The 25,560-nt window shown below is 55.6% G+C and overlaps 1 protein-coding gene across 2 annotated transcripts in view; it reads left to right on the forward strand.

The window, feature by feature from the left end:
- LOC122385749 (leucine-rich repeat-containing protein 24-like) overlaps positions 1-25,560 on the forward strand; it is a 63,305-nt gene that overhangs the window by 8,754 nt on the left and 28,991 nt on the right. The window contains exon 2 of one of the 2 annotated variants that reach the window (XM_043374238.1): positions 5,257-5,353. The gene's annotated coding sequence lies outside the window, so the exon portion shown is untranslated. Of the gene's footprint in view, positions 1-5,256; positions 5,354-15,327; positions 15,528-25,560 lie in introns of those variants that run through there. The other variant, XM_043374245.1, reaches the window with a different exon arrangement.

Below are 25,560 nucleotides of genomic sequence, written 5' to 3' on the forward strand. Positions count from 1 at the left end.
TCCACTCCGTCCTTGAGCCATCTTGTGGTGCGCTTGCTTTCATCACTTCCTGTTTTTATAGTCCTGAGAGGTCGTTCATTTATTCCCTGATGAGCTTCGAATGGTTCCGGGCAAATCGTTTCCTTTTGCTTTTGGGGCCTGATGTACGAGCTGATGATTTACCGCGCCTCGCTCTGTGTATTGGAGCGGCGCATAATGACCTCGCTACGCGACGGGCCGTGCTTGACTACCATAGCTGTGTCATCACGGGCATGACAGGCCGTGTTGGGCTATACTCACATCATTGTGCCATCACGGCGGGAGAGCAACTAAAGTCACCTTCGCCGCTGCCTTGTGCGCAAGGCGCAAGGCTTTACTATCCTTCACTAACGCTGTGACCTGTGTTCTCTATTTAGACCTGGTGCCGACCTGTGACACACGACACGCGCACAGTGCAGGGGCGCGGGAACTACTTTCCGACTGGGGGGGGGGGGGGGGCACACCATAATAGAGATCAACCTAGGGTACCCCCAAATCTAGTTTTCTCACCGGTTTTAGGCCACTTGTTTTTCATCCCTCGGCTTTTTCAACAAAAAAGAAAACATTTGCAAAAAAAGTGTGGTATTCCGTCTCAAAGCTGTGGGGGCACCGCCCCCACGGCCCCAGAGTTGGGGGGGGGGGGGGCAAGCTGCCCCCACTGCCCCCCCCCCCCCGGCTCCCGCGCCTATGGCACAGTGCACACTCAGGAGCGGGTTACCGTCCCAGCGCTAGCCGACCGTACCGCTGTGGACCGGTAAAAACGTTGCTCGGGCGCTCCCTTGGCCACCGGGGCGCCGGTCAGGAGCGTCGAACGCGCCACTACCGCCGACAGACGCCCGTTTTTGTCGACGGAGCGGGGAGAATCAGTTCCGCCTTGCTTTCCGCGTGGTCTGCGTGGCTTGCGTGGTCTATTGGCCATCGTCAGACGCTGGCACCATCTTCACGGAACTGTGAGCGCAGTTTCATCCATGCGTCTCCCCCAGCTGCTGTTTTGTTTATATCACGGCAGTCCACTGTTGTGTCCTGCTTTTATGAGCAAATTGTTTTATAGAACCGCTGGAACTTTTTGTTATGACCAGCCATAGCATCGCATTATAATGTGCTTGATGGTTAGTGACTGGTCAGTACCCTCTAACAGATCGGTGAGGTTCGACCTTCTCGAGCGTTCTGCGTCCCTTATTCGCTCAGTATGCGGATTGCAGGGTTGTGCTCGACTCAAAAAAATTTGCCGACTCGACTCATCATTCAACTTTAGAAAGCCCTGACTCAACTCTGACTCAAACAAGGAGCTGATTTTTCCCTTGACTCAACTCATGACTCAAGCGGCTCAATGAAAATATGAGTTGACTCAAACTTGACTCATTTTTTTTTGTTGAGTCAAGTGTGTTGACTCAAAATTGACTCAGATAAAAAAGTTGTTGAGCGGGGGGGGGGGGGGTGAAAAAAATCCGGCAGCAGGGCCAGGCCTAAGTTGTTAAGCGGGGGGAGAACGAAAAGCTTATCTATATATTGTTTCTAGAAAGATGAGTCAGCTGACTCATGTTCCTAAATGTTTTTGACTCAACTCAATGTCAAAAGTTATTTTACTGACTCAACTCTGACTCAACTCGACACCTTAATATTTTTGTGTGACTCAACTCTGACTCAACTCAACAGCTCAACATTTTATCCGACTCGACTAAAACCTGACTCATCTGAGTCAGAGTTGAGTCAAATCTGACTCGACTCATGAGTCAAGCACAACCCTGGCGGATTGTTAACCGCATCACGAATCATGATGCCGAGAAGACGAGCGAAATGTCAGAGGTACCCTGGGCTGAACGCTTGAACTCGGTCGCGTCTTTGGATGGCGTCATGGCGTCGCTCGCTCGTGGCGGTATAACGTGACGACTGGCGTCGTGACGTGACCAGATTACACGGGCCGCCGGGCCTGGAGTCGGCGTGAGTCGCGGAGCCGCGCCGCTGAACCCGGCCGCACGCCACGGACGGCAGAAGCGCTGTCCAGTGCCCTGACTGGCTACGGGTCATGAGCAGGTTACGTAGGGACACTGACCGGGCGACGCTGGTGGCCTCATGAGCCTGAGGTTTCGGAACTTGTCATTGGAGTTGCTGCGATGCACCGCGTTGATGCAAAGTCACGAATTGTTATGAGCTGAACTCTCGTCACGGACAAACGCGAGCTGCTACCATATGCAGAAACATCACTGAAGTCTGCACGCTCGTCACAAAATGCAATGCACAATGCACAATGCATAATGCACAATGGGCAATGAACAGTACGACCTGCCTCTGCACGATACCCTATCCCAAAGGTGCGGAGCTATAGGTATTTGTGTTAATAATAAAGACAAATTTGATCTCTTCAGTGGGGCCTATGATCAGAATGCTATGCTGGATAAACGGTTCGACGGAGTGTAGTTAAAATTTCTTACCTTTGTCTACCTGTGCTACATTGTGCTATGTGCAGTGTTGTTGCTCAATGTAACGCTTAGAACAATGGTTGTGTTCTCAACGCCATTAGATAGAGTTTGCTACTTGATCTGCCAGAGATGCAAACCCCCTGCGCGCGTAGAACCGGCGCCAGGCTTATCCTCATACCCAGTCGTCCTGACTCAGCGTCTGTCTTTATAGCCTTGGTCGGAGCTAAAGCCCCAGAGGCCCATGCGGGGATCAGCCACCAATGATCTTGTAATGAGAGCTACTGGTCTTACGTCGGCGCTTAGATGATGTCAGCTTTCGGGTTCCGAATGCTCACACTACACTGGAATATGCCCACTGGCAAATGGTGGAGCACGACCGTTTCACATTTCGCTCCGCCACCAATTGCCACTTCAATTAACATTTGCTCATGTGTGCTTTAATTAAGGTAACCGACACGAGCTGACCCCAGCCGTTCGCCACTAATGCCTAATTTGCCACATTTAATTTCAACTAATTCCGGGACATCCGACGAGATTTTGTGGCCTGTTGCTTGTTCCATTTTTACTTGTACGGCGTTGTGCGTACGTAGAGTCTCGATGGACGTTGAAAGAAATGCATTGCAGGGTTATCTTGAGTCTCAAACACGGCCAGTTGCCCTCGGAGCCGCCCGCCCGAGCTGCAGCCGAGCTGACGCAGCCACAGCTCCCGTCAAGGTGGCGCCAGCCCGGACCCGGGTCCGGAAGTATCAGTCGGGGCCCGACGACCCGACTGTCGGGCCGTCGGGGACGCGCTGACATCGGTCCGATGTGAGCCGGCTGGGATGGCACTCAAAGTTTGACACGTCGGCTTGGGACCTGGGACCGCCACCAATAGCGTCTACAGCATGTCCGACCGTCTGGGAAAAGAGACCAGACATGTCTGGAACCATACCATTGTCTGTGTCTCTAAAATGATCGACGACGAACGGTTTGGGTCGGAAACGGAAAGTGTGTGATCCGGACCACGATTTGTAGGACCATATAGCGCAGACCAACATCCACCAGGACCAACATACGGTCTATGGACCAGGCACGGCACCTTCAGCCGGTCTGAACCAAGCACGGCGCCTCCAGCCGGTCTATGAACCAGGCACGGCACCTCCAGCCGGTCCATGAACTAGGCACGGGGCGTCCAGCCGGTCTATGAACCAAGCACGGCGCCTCCAGCCGGTCTATGAACCAGGCACGGTGCCTCCAGCCGGTCTATGAACCAGGCACGGCGCCCCCAGCCGGTCCGTCAGCCGTGCCCGGCCCGGCGCCCCCAGCCGGAGCCGGTCGCTCCGTCTTCGTCCCGGCGTATTACTTCCTTCCGCTGCCGTGTTATTACAGCAAGGTGCGGCGTGGACAGGTTGATCACCGCTGGTGTTCGTCTGCTGGATTAATCAGCGCTGGAGGAGCGACACGCTAAACACCGGCTCTTGACGCTGCGCTCGCCACTCGGAACATTTGTCAACATAGTTATAGTGGTGATGAGAAACTCGAGCTTTACAAATGGGCGTTGGATGGCTCCGCAGTCTTCGTACCTACGTGGCGTTCTTGAAAATCGTGGTCGAATTTCATTTAAGACTCAGGACACGACATGGTTTCCCTAGTTCAGGCTATGGTCCAAAGATCCAGGACTTCCTTTTCAGCTCGCTCACATGCTACTGTCCATCCGGAACGAAACGTTGGCTTTGTTCATAGCACCCACAACCGGAAGCGTCAGCTGCAGTCGCGCACAGCCTCAGTCCAAGCACTGCGCGTGCACGTGCATATCATGAGTCATGTGTGCACACGTGCATCTGTGCACGACGCGCTGCACCGCCTCTTTCGCGGTGGGCTGGGTGCACACGGTGCATAAAAGCTTGGATAAGCATGTGCCTGTGTGTCTTCCTTGTCCGTGTCTACGCTGACATGTCCCGTGTCCATGTCCGTGCCCATGTCCGTGCCCATGTCCGTGCCCGTGCCCTTGCCCTGTGTCCGTCTTCCGCGTCCTGTGATCATACTCCACGCCTTTGCCCGCATCCAGTGCGTTGTAGCTCATATTCCGTGTTCACGCATCGCGCATTTGTCCTATCGCTCTGGCTAAGATTATTCTCATCCCAATATATGCGGCCTTGGGTCTATCTACGCTTCTTCCCCAGCTAGCGGAGCGCCTGTAGGAATGCCACTGACGGATAATAAGCACGGTGATGCAGTCGACGAAGGGGAAGATTGCGCTAGTATTGGAGCTCTGTCTGCGAACCCTCTCGTTTTCCTCGACTGCAGCTTGTTTCCAGACGATAAGGGGCGTTTATCAGACAACCATCTCATCGATACGTCATGGGCAATAGCCGGGTAAATGCCGTTAATGTCGCCAGCTAAATGGCCCATGACAAGGTGGTTCTTGTCACTTATTGATTGCGCACTGGCCGTTCTTATTTATTAATTTAAAAGGTCAGGTCTGTCATACTTGCAGCATTACCGGCTGCTCGTGGCACGGGCTCGGCTGTTTGCCGCTGCTGGCTGACTTTGGTGGACATGCCAGGGTGTGACGGTCTTCTTAGCCGGCAGCTCTTAGCTCAGCAATGTTCTATGACCCAGCCCCGTCATCTGGTCCTTCACCCGATTCTCCCAGGTATAACTGCCGGGTACGACGGGAGCAGCACAATAATCTCAGCGCAACACGGCTCAATCACGTGACAAACGATATGCGAGGGGCTGACAAACGGTGTTGTCCCTCGATGCCGTCCCAGCCGCTGCTGAGTTAGGTGCTATTATCGCTGCAACTCTGATTCAGCGTGCTCCGTCTCTGTTGCAGGAAAATAAGACGGCGACTGTGCCACCTCAGCATAGACTGACCGACCAAGCTACCTACGGTATCAGACACAAAGAAAGCCTGGGAACTCGAAACACAGGTGAGTCCTCTGCCCGAGCTTCGTCTTTGTTTGATTTTCCTTGGGCACAAGTTTTAAACGCTCTTGCTTGCGAAGTTCCTCGATTGCATGTGAAACTGGAGTTTGAAACTTGGGCGCGACATCGTTATGCAGATATATCAGTATCTTCATTCTATGCCCTGGCATCCGCTTCGCCAGCCGCAACACTCTACAACCACTTCAATTCCTGGAATTCATGGCAGCGGGAAACAACGAAAATCCTTCAGCTGTCCCGCCGGAGCCCTGAAATTAAAAGTAACGACGACCTGCGTCGTAAATTAGAGATCTTCTAGTGAGTATAATGCCATCGATCACTCATTAATGGGTCATTAATCCACAAAGGAGGTCGTAACTATGAGCGGCGGCACTCCTCGAGCTGCTTGTCCGGCGTCCAGTGTCCTCCGTGGTCCGAACGGGACCAAACGACGATGACGTGTCCCCTGGACTGAGAAGGACCGGTTTGGACCTCCCCGACAGAGCGAGACCAAAACGGTCCCGTATAGGCATACACGGAGAGGGACTGGAACCATGGCAACAGTAGGTAGGACCGGACCATTACCACAACCACGGCAGGATTATTTTTTTTTTCGGGGGACTTATTTATTGATATATTTACTCGTATTGCACAAATTAAACATCAGCAAAAAGCCATTTCGTGTTTTACGGCCATTACATACATTACCACCGTATGCACCATTACATTTATAGTTTTTTTGGCGGGACCTGGACCATCGCGTGGTTCTGGGGTCAGTTCAGCCGTCAGGAGTATTCTTGATTTGATACTGCATGAGACTGCCGTAGCTGTCCCATGTCGCTCCTACCAAATGACGTGCATCGTTTATGGGCTACAAGCGAAACCGTCACCTGTAGCTCATTTCAGATGAAATGAAATAATGATAATCGCGTTACCGTTTCAGGACGCTGCTTATATGGCATGCTAATGTCGCAACTCACCTTCGTAAGAATCAGACTTATGCTGATCCTCAGAGGGTCGTCGTAATGAGAAAATGGCATCACTTTCATAATTCACGGTAATTGATTATTCTCATGATAATCGTATCTCCATGAATCGGCCGCTTATGAAAATGTCTGGTCGGCGTCCGGAGCATGTCATTTTTCTCTCTCGCCGGCAATGGTCGAAGCCCACGTCTTAGTTTTCTTTGGTGCTTTTGAGGCTGGGGCTAAGTTTTGCTTGGATCGGTCGCTTTGTGCTTGGTACCGGCAGTATAAACTAGCTCAGCTTGCGTGCTTGTAAATAGTCCGCGCCGAGCTGCAATGACCTTAATGAGTTGGTTTCTGATTAATTAATCTGGCGTGTCCACGTGCGGGAAGGCCGTGAGTGGCATACCTCTACACAAAGGTCGCCATTGTCAGATCAGTAAGGTCGACTGTCTTGTTTCTCTCTTCTTATCTTTTCCTTTGCTCTTTTCTGCTTTCTTCTCCCATCCAATGTTTCCCGTGTATTCCTTTCATTCGTTTCTTTCAAGCAATGTTTCACTCCAGTCCGTACCGAAGAGAGTGTATTTCACTGTTCAGTTTGTTATTTGAGAATCAAATTAGGAAATATTGACGATGGAGTGGTGTTCCGAGTTTCCAGACGGAATATTTCACCACCAGTCGGGCGGACAGCGAGTTATGTTCGCGGCCGGCGCTGAATTCAGAGAGGCCATTTATGAAATGGCTCGGCGCCGGGCCGCCGTGGCGCCGGGCAGCGTCCCTGTAGGGCCGTCAGACAGGCCAGCAGCGCCTCAGAGCCGTCAGATGGACCAGTGCGAACCAGAGCTGCCAGACGGTCCAGCAGGGCGTCAGAGCCGTCAGATGGACCAGTACGAACCAGAGCTGTCAGACGGTCCAGAAGGGCCTCAGAGCCGTCAGATGGACCAGTACGAACCAGAGCTGTCAGACAGGCCAGCAGGGCCTCAGAGCTGGCAGACGGTTCAGCACTCAACAGGGCCAGCAGAGGGATCACCAGCAAGGCCATCAGAGGGGGTCCAGCAGGGCCTCCGATGGTCAAGGTCTCAGCAGGTCCGTTAGAAGGACCAGCAGGACCGTCAGAGTCGGAGGTCGTCAGGGGGTCCAGCAGGGCCGTCCTGTACTCCAGTAAGGCCACCGCCATGTCTACCCGTTACTCTAGGGAATCTAACGGGCTGTGGAGTGTTTTCCGGCAACACTGCCGGCCGTCGGCATACTATTCAGCCGTCTTCATATGTGAAGTCTTCTTTCATTTGAGTTTTTATTTTCCTTTAGTCCTACTTAATTTATAACGTATGTTTGATTTTGGTATGCTGGACTTAAGTCGATCGTCATTTATGTTTGATGTCTGTGGAAATGGGTCATTTTTTATTACCTTTACGCCAGCCAGCATTTACCATGCCTTAAAGTAGACTTTGCGCCCTTTTTGCTGCCAAAGGTTGTGGGCGGAATATAGAACGGATTTGATCTGCTAAAACAAGTGAGTTGTGATGTCGTTTTGATATGAAATCAACGAACAAATGCTCTCGTAAAACGAGTGAATGGCGCTGTCGGCTAGATCTCGTTTGGGCTGACGACCAATGCCGCGGAGCTCGCCTTGTCTCGTGGTAATCAGAAACAGCTCAGCACTGTCAGCAGACCGCGGAGTCGCTGTGTCCGCCAACCGAAGTCGATCCGTGTGATCAGGCTGGCTGTCTCAGTGGACCCGAGCCGGCCGGATGTGTCGATTAGAGATTGCAATCCCGGAACGTTTTGCCAATCCCGGGATCCCGAAAGTTTTTATTTCGGGATCCCGGGATCCCGGGATCCCGGTCTAGTCACTAAATGTCGTAAGAATAATCTCCTACTGACATATTTTGCGTAGGAGTCTTTTAGTCTTTTAGCATACCACAAACAAAGAGGCAACCAAAAGCCATCCTTAGACCATGACATTTGCATTAAGAACGATTGAATTTGCGAAGGAAACGTTTCGATTTGATTAGCATTTATTCCCAATTGGCCTTTATAAAACTGTGCGTCGACCAGTGCGTTTACTACCTCATCTCGTCATTAAGACGGCCGTTCCAGCACATCCACGCCTCACTCACTCTTCGTCTACGCTACTCGTATTTAGCGCGACAGTTTTAAGCCATTGCTGGTAGGTCTGTCTATTTTAAAACTCGCGGCCAGTGTACGCCAAATTTGGCAGCTCCCTATTTGGCGATGTTTTCAAGACGTCGCTTGGTCACTTCACCTCCTTTCGGTTCCGCTTTCATCACTAATGTCTCTCAGACTTTGCTCCAAAGTCGCTTTGAGGGCAGAGTCACTGACTGGGAGAGCTCCACTCTACCGTCTTCCACATCTGAATCAGTGAGCTCTGCCGTCACTTGCGTGACATCTGTGACATCTTTCTGCGACACGAGCTCAAAGACTGTCTTGATGACCTCTTTTGTTCCGGCCACGCATGGACAAGTCAGAATCGCTGAACGATCCGTGATCCTGATAAAGATGTTGCAGCACTGATGCTGCATTTTTTTTTTTGGCGTTCGGGACCCTTTTTCGTACACATTTGAGCGGCTTAACCGCTGTGGGTGATACCCGGGAGCTACCAACACGGTCGATTGTGGACGGCCGATACGGGGTGCCAGCTAAATAGTTTCTCTGCTTTATGTCACGCAGCACCATGAACAGTGTAAACAAGACTCGTGCAGCGGCTACATTCTTTTTATGGTGAAAAACTGATTTTTTCGGGATCCCGGGATTGGCGGAATTTCGGGATCGGGATCGGGATTAAAACCCCTCCGGGATCCCGGGTTCCCGATCCCGGGATTGCAATCTCTAGTGTCGATCGATCGTCCCGTGACTTGGTGTCGCCGTGTCCCGCTCATGACTCGTGCGATTGACTCATGACTCGGTCCAATGGCTCATGATTTGGTTAGTCTGTTCTTATATCGGCCTGCTCATGGTTTGGATTTATCGGTTCGTGACTCGGTCGGTACTTGTCTCGACTCTTTTTAACCAGCTTTTAGGCTTTTTTAAGCCTTTTATTACGTCGGTTTTCTTGTGACACACTTGCTTTACTTGTATATAGTTATGGGCGCAAAATGACCTTGTAGTCGGCGCGCCCTTAAGCCCCAATAAACAAACAAGACCGCTCGATTCAGGATCTGATTGGTCATTAGTCTGATTTGTCACGGATTGACCAATGGTCATTGGTCATTGGTCGCCTCATGACTCGGTCTACTCGTGACTCGAACGGACCGGTTGACTCCCGGACTTCCCTTGCCTGCATACGGAGACAAACGGGCCTGCTCGGGAGTCGGGACTTCGGGCCGGGTGATGGCACTTCCTGCCGTTCTCTCTGCAGTGGCCCGTCCTGTCCCGGCTGTCCCCGGCTTAGCGGCGGTAGTAACTGTTCAAACACCACTTCCTTTGTAAGTCTGCCCTCTCCATTATCAGCTCAGCCGTTCTTCCGGGATTCACCCCAAGACAGTGCGCAAGTGGGCGCCACTTCAATTAGCTCTGATAATGTAGCGATTTAGAACTCCTGCTTCCACGTAACCAAGAAAGCTATATTCCGCTCTCCTCCGAGCCTCTCAGCCAACTGCCCAGCAATCACACTCCCAACCAGACCATAGCTCTCACGCACACGTCATCGCGCATCATCATTAGCCAATCACATTGTCATACGTCATCCCCTGTGCAACTGATCAGGGGGCGTAACCCGGCCGCCCCGACGTCCGGCGGCGGCGGCGGATGACTCACACTGGGTCACCGGGTCACGTCCCGCAGCTCAGTCTCGCCGCGCGCCTGACTCATACGCTACTCACATTCCCTATTGTGTCCATCATGCTACATCACACATCATGTCATTCACTCAACTCATGACCGCTGACTACACCTCCACCTGATTATCAGTAATCATCATCATTATTCATCATCAACATCGATACACTCGCTTGGCACACTCTGTCCATACAGCTCTTCCGGGGCTCTTCTCACACGTGTACTACGCCGCAGTACGGTTTGGCCATTCTGTTCTCGTTGGGCTTCCGTAACCTCACTCTGAGCGTCCTCCCGTGCACCGCTGAACGTCTCACTCGGAACGTCAGCTGCATCTTCACTCGTCTCCACCGGTGCTCCCGTATCGGGCGGCTCGGGAGGCGGGGGGTCAGTGTCCTGTCCCGTCCCCGACACCGAACCGGACGGCTTCTCGTGCAGCCGCAGCGTCCTGATCTCTGATAGGCAGTCTTCAGGTTCGGACTCACAGTCACTCATACTGTCTGTGTCGCCAACCTCCTCGAACCGTCGTCGGACGCAGCGCACATGCCACGGGGCACCATCCACCTCCACCAGTGGTGCCGGTAACAGTCGGGTCACCACGCCCCGCCGCGACACGTCCGTGCACCGCGTCGGCTGACCTCGGCGGCGTATCCACACAGCGTCACCGACCCGGAACGCTTTGCGTGCACTCTGGACGCCATCGTCCACTTTGGACACCGCTCGGCCGGGTTCGTCGATGTTCAGCGGGAGGTCGTGGCCAGCGCGCTGGAAGACACCTGCTGCAGGAGCGCTGCTAGGATGCATCCCGTCACGAGGCGTGGCGTTATAGCGGTGCACTGCTTCCCCGATTGTACAGCCTTGTCGGGCTGCCATCACCTTGACTGTCCGATGGTGGCGCTCGACGATGCCGTTGCCGCCCGCCTCGTGCACCGCCCGGAAGCGCAGCCGGACGCCCCACCGCGCGGCGAATGCCGCCATCCGACGACTGCGGAACTCCGTGGCGTTGTCCAGCAGAAGCTCTGCGGGCGCGCCTCTTTCCAGGAAGATGTTTTCCAGCTGGTTCGTCACCTCAGCCGCATCTGACCGGCGCAGTAGTCGCCAAATTCCATACCGGGATGGTCCACAATCAATAACAGTCAGATAGGACCGTTCCCGGTAGTGCGTAACGTCGATCGCCAGCCGTTCCCACGTCAGCGGCACACTCAGTGACCCTTGCTGCCAACGTACCGGTGCTGGGTCAATGGACTGGCACACATCACACTGTTGGATCACGGCGCGCACTGCCGACCGGGTGGCACGGGCGTCTTCATTCCGCCGCACGTACCAGAGGGTCCGACGGACTCCCTGATGTCCAGTACTTTCGTGCACTGCGCGTATCCGTGCGGGGTCGACATCCGGCCGTGGGTCCGCGATTGCCGCGGCAGCCACCGGCCGTGCGGCAGGCTCTGGGTCCGGTGTTTGGAGCCACTCCTTTGGCACACGGGTCAGTGCATCCGCCAGGTTGTCTGCGGACTTCACCAGGACGACTGTCAGCCTCAGGTTGAACTCCTCCACCAGCTGACGGATGACGTCGATCCTCCGGCGGATGAGCATTTCCCCGTGTGCCTTCGTCCGCAGGCGCGAGCGGCCGGTCAGGGCGTCATCGATCCATTTGTGGACCGTAGCCGAGTCCGTGCAGAGATCGATGATGGTGATGCCCCAGGCGATTGCCATGTTCACGCCGCTGAGCGCCGCGTCCAGTTCAGCCATGTTTATGTGCATCGCCGCCTTCGACTCAGGCCGCAGCCAGCTCGCATCCTCCACGACGCCACCCTCGGGGTCCTCCAGGACGACGCCGGCCGCGATAGAGCTAGCGTCCGTCCAGACCACCAACTTGCCCCCCTTCAGCCGCCATGGGCCTCGAGCCGGGTCACTGTCGTTCAGTCGGGTCACGACATGATCGACCTGCCCGCGCAGCCCCACGTCCTCTGTTGGGTCGTCCCATCCTGCTGTTAGAGCATTGACGCGCCGTTTGAGCCACGCGGCCGCTGGTCGCAGCCATCCCACCACTGGCAGATGGGACACCAGCTGACCACACCAAGCAAACACAGCCCGACGCGTCAGCACTTCCGGGGGCGCCGGCACTGGGTTGTCACGACGCCAGCACAGCTCTCCAGCGACCGCACTCACCCGCAGTCCGAGCAGCCGTGCTCCCTCCGCCGCCCGCTCCGGCGGCTTGCAGTCCAGGCCGTACCGGGCGAAGTGCTCCACCACGTGGTCCGCGCTGACGATTTCTTCGTCCACCAGGAGATCGTCCACATAGGGCAGCACTCCTCGGGCCACCACTTCATCCTGGAGCAGGACGGCTCTTACCACGGCCTTCATGACAGCCGGTGCGATGCTCAGGCCGAATCCGATGCGAGTCAGGCAGTATCTCTGACCTCGCACCTCCACCGTCTGGTACGGTCGCAGCCGCCGATCCAACCGGAGCTGAAGGTACGCCTTCCGCAAGTCCACTACAGCAATGCGAGCGCCATGCCGCCGCCAGCGACGAAGCTGATCGGCGCAAACGTCCGCATCTGCAGTGTGTGCGATTATGTGACCATTCAGCTCACGGTAGTCCAGGACAGGCCTCACCTTGTCCTGATTTGGCTGCGGGACCGCCATCAGAGGGATTAAACCTCGGACTGGGCCATCCACCCGCTCGTCGTACGGCTGCAGCCATCCTTCCCGGATCCACAGCTCCAGCTCGGCGTCATATGCTGATCGAGCTTCCGGCGGCACGGCATACTGGGCGACCTGGTTCTGCAGATACTCCGGGCCTTCCCCGTCTGCCCACTTCCATGCCACCGTCCACTCTCCAGTTCGTGCCTCGAACCGGGCCGAGAAGTCTGCTGCATCCAGCGCCAGCCCCTGGGGGTCGACCTCAGCCGCCGCCGCCGCACAGATCCGCACGTCTGTCGGCGTCCTCAGGCTGATGCCACCTAGGGCCGTGATGCCCGACATGCCCAGCACCATGTCCACTCCCAATGGACGATCAGGCACGACAAAGGCTGCGAGCGTCACTCGTTTGCCTTGGCACTCCATGGTGACTTTGGCCGTCCCACTACACCGCAACGACCCACCGTTCACAGTCCTCATCATCACCGTCCGCGGTGTCCACTGCTCACAACAATCCTTGTGCACGAGCGTGTCTGTGCAACCAGTGTCCACTAATACACGCCGCTCACGACCGTCTACCTTGCTCTGGATCACAGGGAGGACGCGATCTATTGCTCCGGGGACAGTGCTCGCGCTGACACGTCCCCCGAGGCGTTTGGGCAGGCCGCGGCGAGATGACCCTCAGTCCCACACGTCCAGCAGCGTCTGGGACGAGGTGGGCGCTTCGGTCGCTGCCGCCGCTGCAGATCATTGTGAACCGCCGCCACAGCTTGCGTCTGGTCATTACCAAGCACCGCCCGCGCGCGGGCGACTGTGCTCTCCAGACTGAGTTGCTCTGACCTGGTTCCTGCTCGGATTGTGTCCGCCACGGACGCCGGCAGACCGTTGACGAAGGCAGCTACCAGCTGTCGGTCCGTCACGCCGCCGAACAGGGCAGCATAGCGGCGCAGACTCGCCAGGAAGACATCAGCGCTCTCTCCCGGCTCTAGCCGACGTGCGACGAATGCTGTGTGAGCCGCGAAGTCGTCCATGGCGAACGCCTTAAACAAGGCGTCTCGTGTCGCCGTTGCTGACCGGCGGTCCACCGCGGACAGCTGTGACCACACGGCGAAAGCACCACCTTTCAGCCGCATGGGCAACACCTCCGCCGCCGACACACCGCGATACTCACAGAGCAGTGACGCCTGCGTGTGCCATTCGACGACGTCGCCGCTCCCGTCGTACTCGTCGATGAGGCGAGGATCGAGTCCAGCTCCGAGACGGACCTGCTCAGATTCCTGCACCACAGCGCCCGTCTCTGTCGGTGTGTCCATGATGATGTCGAAATGCCGAAATAGCTTGTAGCGATTTAGAACTCCTGCTTCCACGTAACCAAGAAAGCTATATTCCGCTCTCCTCCGAGCCTCTCAGCCAACTGCCCAGCAATCACACTCCCAACCAGACCATAGCTCTCACGCACACGTCATCGCGCATCATCATTAGCCAATCACATTGTCATACGTCATCCCCTGTGCAACTGATCAGGGGGCGTAACCCGGCCGCCCCGACGTCCGGCGGCGGCGGCGGATGACTCACACTGGGTCACCGGGTCACGTCCCGCAGCTCAGTCTCGCCGCGCGCCTGACTCATACGCTACTCACATTCCCTATTGTGTCCATCATGCTACATCACACATCATGTCATTCACTCAACTCATGACCGCTGACTACAGATAATTGCTTCGTGAGCTGATGAGATGGAAGCCCGTTTGTTGGTTAGTTGTTTGGGTCTTGGTTTATTTCTCAAAATGTAGAACGAAACTAATTTAAGTCCCGTTGACTGGTTTCTAGGAAGGATGCCATTATTCGTACGCTAAACGCTTCGAGCATGAGTTTCATTATAAGATTTTATGGACGGTGAGCCCTTTCCATGAGCTCAATAATGTGAGGTCGGAAGCTTTATTCTCCGAAGCGCTGATCCTTTCTAACGAAATGTTTCAAGTATTATTTACGTTGAACCAAATGTTATGCCACCATGTTTTTTTTTATTTATTCCTCGTCCTCCACACGGAATATGTTTTCCCATTTATGGGAGGGCTCCTGCTCCTCCTCAGGGCTACGGTGCAAGGCGGGAGCCCACCCCACCCCCCAGTGACACAGTTGGGGACGCCAGTCCGGAAGCCGGGCGGCACCGGGGATCGAACCCGGGTCCTCCCGACCACAGAACCGACGCCTTACCAACTGCGCCACTGGAGCCGCAGTTGGTTTCGTAACGTTATTTAATGATAAACAATCTTTGCGTCAACTCGAACAATCACTCCATTCGTCGGTTGTAGTCACGGACTGGCGGACCCAGAAATGCTGCAGCATCACTTGATATGACGTCATTTTAGCGCTGTCGGCCGGACGGCAGACACTCCATGACCGCTCGTATCACAGCCTTCGGAAAATTGCGGGTCGGGCGCGCTGAACCGCAGCGAGAGCGGTTGGGTGACGTCACCCCAGCCTGACTACATTGTGACGTCACCCGAGCCTGACTGATGACGTCACTGGTCGTCTGTTTACCGGGCGCCGGCCGGCCGGTCGGGCGGCGGCGCGGCGGCCGCAGTCGTCGGCGGGCGGTCGCGTGGTGCGGGGACGCGTGTGACTGAATTGTTGTGGGCTCCGTGCGACGCTAGTGGACGCCGCGGTCGAACGGTGCCGATTCTCCGTGGGAACGCGTCCGGCAGGACGCGGACCGGTGGACGCACTTCCGCAGCGCGACTGGTGGTCCGTGAGCGGCGGACTACAGTGCGGCCCAGAACGTGAGTTGGGGTTACCGCCACGTTGACTGTAGCTCGGTCCGGTGCGGGCCAGCAAACAGGAATAACTGGGTTGAATAGGCTTGCCCGCTTTCCCGAGTTGGAACAGGTACCGGCATAGCTTTGGTCATTGGTGTCCTTTTAACTTTATCGTTGAAACAGAGGCTTTATTTTGAGCTCATCCGCTTGTTCGATAGGCCACCGGCCACCGTGCACCGTCTATAGTCAGTTGTGGCTTTGTGCTGCCTCCATATGTGCCGAGAAGTAGCTCCAACTCGGCGTCGACCATGAATGTGTAATGTTTGACGTCAGTGGCACTGAGTCATCAGGCCTGGTCGGAATCGGCTGACAGAACTTTGTCAGCCGAGAATAAGCCCCGCCCACACCACGCTGCTGATGGGCTTGTTCATAATCGGCTGACAGGAAACGTCAGCCCAGATGGCGCTGAGATGCTAAGATGGCGCTCGACAGATAGGGTTGAGAGTTGAGACTTGAGGAGAGGTAGCATTTTCGCGCTTTTTTCAACGACTATCTTCCGTTAGTCGTTACATTATATTTCTGAGGTTTATTTGCTGAGGCTATAGAAAAAATTACAGGATTGATAATTGAGGCGGTGCTGGCATTTCGATTTGTAGGTACTGTTTTAAGGCTGACTCGCACATTGCGCCATGAAAAAGAAATAATTGCTATCTTTCGCGAAAAATATTTAATACAAAATACGTCAAAAACATCGTATATAAAAACTAACCACCTGCACTATAAAGCTGCGCTTTGACTTACATGCGCCACTTTCGAGCCACTTTGAATTTCGGCTGACGTGCTGCTGCCTTCTCCCAGCAGCCGAAAAGCCGGCTGTCAGCAGAGGTATGACGTCACAGCGCGGGAAGGCGTGATACGTCATCAATATCTCAACCAATCAGGGGCTTGGATCTCAGCTGACAACAGCACAGCAGCCGATTCCGACCAGGCCTATCTATCCACCAGCCGCGGACTTGTTGGATGATTGTCGCCATATCCTCAGCGGATAAAATGCGGAAACTATACCGGCTCTTAGTGTTCAGCTCGTAAGGAAATTAAGCCGCACGATCGCCCAAAATAAGTACATCCGCTAAATTCAGGGGTCACCCCGAATTCCAAAGTCACATTATACTTTGCACGTGAAGCAATCTAATTGCTGGCTGCCTCAACTAGACTCCACGCCCTCCGTCGCCTTCAAATACCGCTCTGGCGTCGGCGTTTCGTCCCCACCGTTACCAAAAGCCGGTACTCGAGCTGAGTACGTTCAAAGTGCGGAGTTGGGCGGCACCGTTTCGTCAACCTGTGCGGCAGCATCCCAGGCGCGCACCTGCAGCTATATGCCCGGCCGGCCGAATCTGAACGCCCTCCCGTTGTGAGTATGCCGGCCGGTGGACTAAATCAGGGTCCATCTGGGCGCGGCGGGCCGGCGGCAGTGGACTGCGAGGGCGCGGCGGGTGGCCGGTGGAGAGCGGCCCGGCGCACGGGCGCGGCTCGCCGGGACGCCGCCGCCGCCGGCAATGGAGAGTGGCCGCGCCGCTGCAGTCAGAAGCGCCACCGGCCGGCCAGCCTGCAGTGGAACCGCCGGCCACACTGCTGCAGTGGTCGTAACAGTGGTAGAACACCGGCTGCCTTGCAGCAGGTAGTGCCTCCGGAGACAGGTTACCTATAGCCACTTCGGCGGCTAACTGTAGGTATTGCTCTAGAAAGCAGCCTCTTGCTGAAATCAGCACTCTCGGCTCCTTTCGCCAGGCGCCGGGCCTTCGGGCCGCCTGGCAGCACGGACCACCCGCCCAGCACCCATAGCTGCTGGTGTTCTGAATCTGATACCACAGCCCAGTTCGGCATCGTTTCCGATCGGACCACTGACGGAGACCTCGGTCGCAGTGGAAAGTCGGCGCCGGGCCCACCGCAGCGCTATCGGACCGCCTGTGTGTGTTCGCACGCACACACTAAGTCGGCACACAGTGTTATCAGGGTGGTGGGTGTGTATTTCGACACGCAGGCACACACACCGCAGGCGGCGACGACGCACGGGGCGCGGCGCGGCGCGGTGATCTGTGTCCTTCTTGGGAGAGTGCGTCATACTGGGGTGGTGGACCGGCCCATACGACTGCCACTTAGAGGCTGCGTCACATAGAGATAAGAACATGAGTTGTTTCCTGGGGCAAGGGACATGGTTGCCGCCTAAGCCTTGGCCAATGAGTATGCGTAGAGTCATCTTGGGACCAAAGGGCGCGAACTGACACTTCGAACACATCCTTTCCGTGAACAATGGGATCCGCCCCTCCCCATAGCTGAGTCGCACCAGGCACTGAGTCACCCAGCGCCCAGCCTCTCCGCGGGGGCACAGAGTCCCTATCGGTGAACCTCTCTGGAAAGTGACTCATCCGTGTCAAACTTCTCTCGGCGGCGCTGTTGTGATGCTGCGGCCAAGCGAAAATGCTGCGTCCGAGGGCGTCCGGTCAGTTGTGGAGCGATACGCCGGAGGCGGGATGATCAGTAGTGGAATTCGCGTCCGAGGGCGGACTGGTCGCCCCCGGCGGCGCTCCCCGTATCACCCCGGCGTTGCACTTTGTGCACCGGTGTGCAGTGCCGTGCAGCCTCCGGCGGGCCCTTAGCTGACGACCCAGGGCTACACAGCCGGCCGCAGACCCGGCTGAGACCCGCCCCGCCCGAGCCCGTGCCGTGATCCACTGAGATTGCCTCCGCTCCGGGGCGTCCCGTGTCCCGTCGGAGCTGTGCGAGGTCATCCATCTTCCCCGGGGCGTGGCACGAGAGCTTGCTGGCGGGCCGAAACACTCCGGAAACTCCTTAAATGTAGCGCTGAGACGCGTCCCATGTCAGAGAGATGTATCAGGTGACTGATGTCGAGCAGTGGCATTCAGAGCGGTCTGCTCTAATGGTGAATTAATTACCACCCACACAACCCGTTAGCTAAGTGCCGGAAATGTCATTTATCTTCTTCCGTAACTTATGAATATTGAATTTGTCTGCTGCTGAATTGTCATTTGTGTGCACTTGATGCTTCGGCAACTCTGCACTAATTTTGTCGAGTCTATCGATAGTCGATACTGCACATATCAACCAGACACTGTAATCTGAATTCTCCTGTTGATGTTCGTTTGACGGCCGTCAGCAAGTTCTGAGCGTGGGCGTCGGAGCGGGGCCTCCACTCCGTCTGAGCTGGCATTCCCTCCCTCCCCTCCCCATTCGACACCCGATCGGCGCGGCGGTGCAGAAAGACGTGATTCAATCCGAGTTGCACTTTAGACGGCCCCTCGCGGGCTCCGGTGTTCCCACTCGCACCTCCGTCTGACAGTTTCTACTGTAATTATCGACCCATTTCCATTGAAGACCGTCACCCGCAGGGATGAGTGGCATTATTCACCTTCCGACCGATCCGGGCCGGCTGGCCGGCGCGTTATGCGCGGCGCTGAGCGGCTGGCACGCGCGCGGGGCGTTCACCGGCGAATGGTGTGCGCTTTCAGCGGCGCAGGCACGTCCAACGGCCATGGGGTGCCGGGCGAGGCGGGGCGGGGCGGCGGCACCGCGCACGCACCGGGCTGTGAGACAATAGAGGTGCGAGACAAGCAGCCGCCCGCCGCCGCCGGTAACAACAGGAAACACGGCGTCCCGCGGAGACCGGCGTCGTCTGGAGCGGAACAGACGCGACCCGACGTACGGACGGCGAGAGGCGGAGAGGGATCAGCCGCCTACCCCTGGGGCGGACGGCAGCCGCCCACCACTGGGGGCGATGGCAGACGCGGCGCTCCCGTTAGTGGAGTGGGATTACCGCCCGACGGGAAGCGCAACCGCAAACAGCTCCGCCGCCAGCCAGCCGGTCTATTTCCGCGTTTCTCCCTCTGACCGCTTCCTTCTCCCCTCTCACCCATTCCTTCCGCAATCCGCCACGCCCGGCACATGCCTTTTCTCTTATTGCTGCCGCCTCCTCCACCGCCCTTCGACGGGGGACCAGTCTGTAGCGGCACGGATTGCGATGAGCCGTCTACTCGTGGACCAGCCACATGGAGACACAGCGGCTCGCCCCGCCGCGCCCCGCCGCGGGCCCATCCATCAGTCTGGCTCAGTGGCGTTCATTAGAGGGTGCTCAGGGCGACACCGGCCACCGGCGCCGGCCGCTGCCCCCTGGGTCTGCCATAATAAATACCGTCCGGCCGATGAGCGCTGCACCGCGCTGGACGAGCTGCCGACGGCTGACAAGGACGACAGGGGCAGCGACGGCTCGGGACCGGGCCGTCCGCCGCCTCAGGCGGTGTGGTGTGGTACGGCGTGGCTCGTGTCGTGCCAGCCGGACCGTTACCCGCGGCTCCGGCGGGCGGCCGTTCCGGTCCGGCCAGAGTTACACGCGGGGTACCGGCCTGACACTGACACCGGCGTTGCCATGCTGGTGCCGGATGTAGCGGGGCGTGCTACCGTGTTCATGCTGGTGAGGGCTCTCACTCTGTCGTCGGTATTACTTGCACTCAGCCGCATTCGCATAATCGAGACCAGACGAGATCCAGCACAGGTAACCCGCCACGACTAACCCGTCTTTCATCCCAGGCACCCGGCTAACCTAACCTGACCTGGCCTGACCTGACCTTTCCGCACCAGGCGTCGCCGGGTGGAGTCAATTTGTCGGGACCGGCTGCCGCACTCATCTCCGGGTCACTCACGATCTAACGGTGGCTGATGAAAGTGGGGAGCGCCGCTGGAGAGGGAGAGAGTCGACCATCCGACAGGGCGGGCAGGCTGCGGAGACGGGGCGCGCCGCGGGGAGCGCTGCTCTGAGCTGGGCGGACCTCCTTCACGGTAAAAGTCAAAACTGAAGGGCGGCGCTTCCTCTCACTACGGCCGAAATCTGGAGGAGAGAGACAGCTCAGATTGCGCAGCTGGAGTATGACGTGCGCGGCTCGGAGCCGTCTGTACGGTGAACGCCGTTTGCTGGAGAGATGTGGCTCCGGGGAAAGTGCTCGTCTGGTGGCCGTCCGGCGTCTAAGACGGGCTACTGACAGAGTATTCAAAACCTGCCAGGTGTGTACTACAGGCTACAGCATCACAGGTGGCCGATTTGGAGGTCCGAGCAGAGGCGATCCAGTGGTGAAATAGCTGAGCCTGTGTGATTTTCCGAACTACGCTTTGTCGAAGCCGTGTGAGCTCTATTTGAGCTAGATCTGGGGCTGGGCTGCGGCAGCTGAGCTCTGACAAACGGGCTGACCGACTCGAGTTATTTATATCAAAACTACCAGCAAGTCATTTCCAACCAGCCAGTACTTGGTATGCGACACAACAAACTTTGGCATGAACTTTGGTAGTCTTCGGGGATCTCGTCAGATTTTCAGGAAGCCAAGTTCACTTACGAGTTACATAAGTGGAATCTGACCGGGATCTGTGACGATGGCTGGACGGGCACCGATCTGCAGGGTCTGCCTTTTCTCGTGTGTCATGTAACGAATATAGCCTTTCCTGCTTTATGCTGCAGCTCACGTCTAGAACGTTTCCGTATTGCCAAGTGTCCAGTCACTTTATTACATGACCATCGATAACGGTCCGTGTAGATATGAAATTATTTAAGTTTGTATACCTAAATTATACCGCTATATTTTCCGGAAACGTGACGCTTAATTTTTATTGCGCCACTGCGCTCCTTTGGGGCTATCGGAGCACGTAAAGCACATTAGATACTCTAATGCATACCCGTTATTGAACCCAGTGCAGTGGCCATCCCATGCAAGTAGGTATGTTGTGTCCAATGTCCACAGCGGTCCGTAGTGACTCAGAACAGCATAGCGGAGTGCTGCTAGTATTTCAAGGCCAGATTCATTCGGTTAGTGAGGATAAATAAACCGCAGATTGGCGCTGGCGATGTGCCGAGGTCGTCGGTGAAGTGTAGGTGCGGCCCCCGGGGGCTCCTCAGACCACACCACACCACAGCTAGCGACGGGCTGGTTATATTAAACATGGCGACGACCTCCACCGCTGGATAATTGCTGGTCTGTTAGAAGCAATGATCCGTCTGAATCATTGCTGAAGGACAGGCACTGATATTAAGCAGCCTGCGATCTTTCCCTGCTACTCTTCCCCAGGGACCGCGGATTCAAATTCTCGTAGGGTGTGCAAGATGTGGCGACTGGGCCCCCCATCTCACGCCGGGCCCCTTCCAAAAAGTCAGCGCCGCCACTGCTCCGGAATAAGCCGGTTCTAAGGAAGCGAAGCGGGAAAACCTTCAAAATTGACGGTCGTAAGATGACTGAGCGAGCATCTTACGGTCAGGAAATGCATGAGCAGAGTAAATGCACATGCATGCATGCAACGTGATCCAAATCGATCTCCGATTTTACCAAGCAGGCCCCTAAAGGCTTACAGTGACCTTCAAGGGCCCCTACGGGCCTCAGAGAGACCTTTTGCACAGTTGATGTTGGCACACTTCTTTTTATCATGGATTACATGAATTAGTTTAAAAATAAAACACGGCCGGCGGGATGTTTGGGCCCATCGATTTGGCCCCTATGACCTATGGGGGTCTGGCCTCCGGCCCCCTTAGCTTCCCCATTGCTCTACGGTCCACACGCTGGCTTTGGGGCCCCATAAAGGCCGCACGCCAGCTCCTGAGACCCAACGCCGGCAATTCTAAGGGTCACCGGCGCACCGCACACGGTCTTTGAAGGTCCCATAACGGCCTCTGGAATACCTCATGTACATAGAACTAGATGCCGGCAGCGCTCTTGCGTTGCCTTGGGCCAGAATTGGAGGAACGGTGCTGAGGGCACACACCGGGCAAAACCACCGAAACCCAGACTGAGCTTGGACTGAACCTGAAACCAACCGAAACATCCCAAAAATGCTTGAAAGCACGCGAGATTGGTGTGGATATCTACCTACAGTAAGATATGAATTAACTGCACGTGCATAGTTCATGCCCCAGGCACCCCAGTGCAGTCATTTTCATGACATCATGTAGCGTGTGTCTAGTTCTATCAGTGTACCGACTTTTGTGTCGCTAGATCGACGTTTCCCGGGATCAGAGGATCCCTCGTCAAAACCGTTATCCGCCCCCCGCACGCGCAGCTTGCACCCCTCGGATATTATCTCGCCGGAATGTCGTGATCAAATGTATTCTTCTTATGACCTGCAAGTTTTGAACCAGTTAGAGCTGCCGTTTACCCTGCAGGCGTGGCAACGTACGAAGGGGTGCAATCGGCTTGCACGTGCATAGCTCATGCACCACAGAGTTTAGCTCAACCAAATGTGCATTATTTTGGAGGCCTTGCCTGGGACTACCATTGAACCGATTTTGAGGTTGATAGCTTAAAATTTCTTTGAGCCAGAGGACCTCACGTCAAAACGGTTTTCCGCCCCCAGCACGTGCAGCCTGCACCCCTAGCAGACGGTGACCCCACTGGAAACTGGTTCAAGGTGTTAACGATGTGTCCCGCCAGTATGGCTTTGCCCGTGACCTCGGGTTGACCTGTAGTCTTGACAAAAAATTTCGTGTCACCGAAACTTTGAAGCGGAATAGCATGTGCCACGAAGCACCGAGCGAACCGAGGCCAGCACCAAAAGTTTACCTCGCCGGAGACGAATCAAACGGTCCCACTTTCGTCCCGATCGGTCCACCCATTTTGACTCCAGGTCCAAAAAAGCTTGGACAAACTCACATACTCACTCACTGACAAACAGGTTCAGCCGAACTTTTTTTCAGCGACCCACCAATGGGAATTTCCGGATGCAAAAGCATGCTATCGCATGCTTTTGATCCTCCAATTCTGGAATATGGATGCCCACGCCGCTTCTTGGGCCCCCACACTGGGCTCTTTGACACCGTTCGCCGGCTCCATGGGGTACCAACTACTACCAAGCAAGCTCGCCTGGAGGTCCCCCACCGTCTCTTGGCGCCCGAGTAGCCTCGATGCCTGAATAGGGCCCCGAGACATCGACCTTGGCCAAAAAGCGTTCGTGTAGGCCCTCAGAAACTGGTGTGAGCCCTGAGATTACGTAATCTCAAGGCTCACAGCCCACACAGTACTGTGTGGGCTACTCAGGCACTTCTGTCGGGTCATCATGCATCGATTTGGGTCCGAGCTAGTGAGGGCTATCAGAAGCATCTTTTAGCCCTGCGACTTCAGAGGTTGGTGTGAGATCCTAAAAAGAAAGTGAGGGCACTCCGAGGCTTGCAAAGGGCTTTTCCTCGGAGGTCAACCTTGGCCGAACGGCGTTCCTCAAACTGGTGTAGGGCGCTGAGATTACTGAATGGGACTCTCGAGTATTGGCATAGGGCCCTCAACTATCAGCACGGAGCCCTCAGGAACCGGTAAGGGCTCCTCTGCGGCATGCATAAGCCATCCGATCTCAGAGGCCGGTGTGAGATCCTAAACAAGAGCTGAGTGCAATTAAAAACCTGCGTAGGGCCCTCAGAGATCAGCTTTGACCAGACGGCGGTCGTGGACGCCCTTAGAAACTGACGTAGGGGCCGCCTCAGTCGGTCGGCCCTCTCACATCAGCCTGGGTATCTCAGGAATCGGCCTGGGGCCTTCAAGAGCCGGTTAGGGCCCTCGGAAAGTGGCATTATACCCTGAGATAGCTGTGTAAGGCCCTCGGGTAACGGCTTGGAGCCCTCGGGCATCGGCCTGCGCCCCCGGGCATTGGCCAGAGGTCCTTGGATATCGGTCTAGGGCCCCTCAAGAGCCGGTGAGGGCCTTCAGAAACTGGGGTGGGGCCCTGAGATAACTGTGGGGGCTTTCAGGTGCTGATGCGGGACCCTTAGGCATCGGCCCCAAGAGGGGGTTAAGGAGGGCAGGGGGCAGGGGCCCTCAAGAGCCGGTTAGGGCCCTCAGAAACTGGCGTGGATCCCTGAGCTAGCCATGTAGGTACTCAGACACCGGCGTGGGACCTTTAGACATCGACTTGGGGCCCTCGGGCATCGGCCTGGGCCCTCAAGAGCCGGTGGGAGCACTAAAAAATGGCGTGGGTGGGGTTCTGAGATAACCCCTGAGATAACACTAGAACCTGTTCACGCCTTCAGGCACCGGTGCGGGACCATCAGGCTCGCGCTGGGGCCCTCGAGAATCGGCTTGGGACACTCAAGCGCCAGGGCCGCATGGGCCCACACAACGAACTGTGGGTGTGCAAAAATAGGTGTTTGCACACCCTCAGGATTTTCAGGGTGTGCAATTGCACACCCTGCCCCCCGGAATCCGCGGTCCCTGCTCTTCCCGTTATGTCACTGACTTGTGTAGGATCACGTGACACGCATCTGGTATGTCAGTGCAGGGGTCACTTAACCCGCGCGGGGCTGGGGGGGGGGGGTAAATTTTACCCCCCTCGCGAATTTTTGCGATATCTCAAAAACGGCGGCGCGCAGCGCCGCCAAACTTTCAGTACCTTTTCTTACATCAATTTGACACGTTCCCTGAAAATTTGAGCGAAATCCGTCGGAAAATTTTTGAGAAATTGACGTTTTAGTGACGTCATGTTCGCCATTTTCGCCTCAAAAACGGCAAAAGTTCAAACGCCGCTAACATCTTCATTTTTAAAGGAATCAAGACGTAACAAAAAAGGTTATACGTAATTTTACTTTGTCTATCAAATGGCTATCTCGGTTTTTTGAAAATTTTGGATTTTGGCCTAAATTTTTTCAAAAAACTGACTTTTTTGGGAAAATCATTATAAAATCCAAAATTTTGAGTCTATCGAAAAAACCGGAATATATGTCAGAGAAGTGGTCTATGTGCACCTACATACCAAATTTTAGAAGAATCGGTTAAAAAATGTGGGAGTTATTCAAAATTTTATGACGTCACGACACACAAATTTTTTGAAAAATGACTTTTTTGGAAGTTCTGGACCTCGTACGGAAACAAAAATAGCACCATTCGATTCGCCGTGAAAAACTGCATCAGATAGACACCTTTTTAGGCCTTAACAACCAACTTCAAAATTTGACCTCACTTGACCTGACCTTGACCTGACCTCGACCTGAAATTCATCCAGAGGTGGTCCATATCACTTATTGAGTGTG

Source organism: Amphibalanus amphitrite, unplaced genomic scaffold (assembly GCF_019059575.1).
Source record: "Amphibalanus amphitrite isolate SeventyFive unplaced genomic scaffold, NRLGWU_Aamphi_draft 000015F_arrow, whole genome shotgun sequence".
Lineage (NCBI taxonomy): Eukaryota > Metazoa > Arthropoda > Thecostraca > Balanomorpha > Balanidae > Amphibalanus > Amphibalanus amphitrite.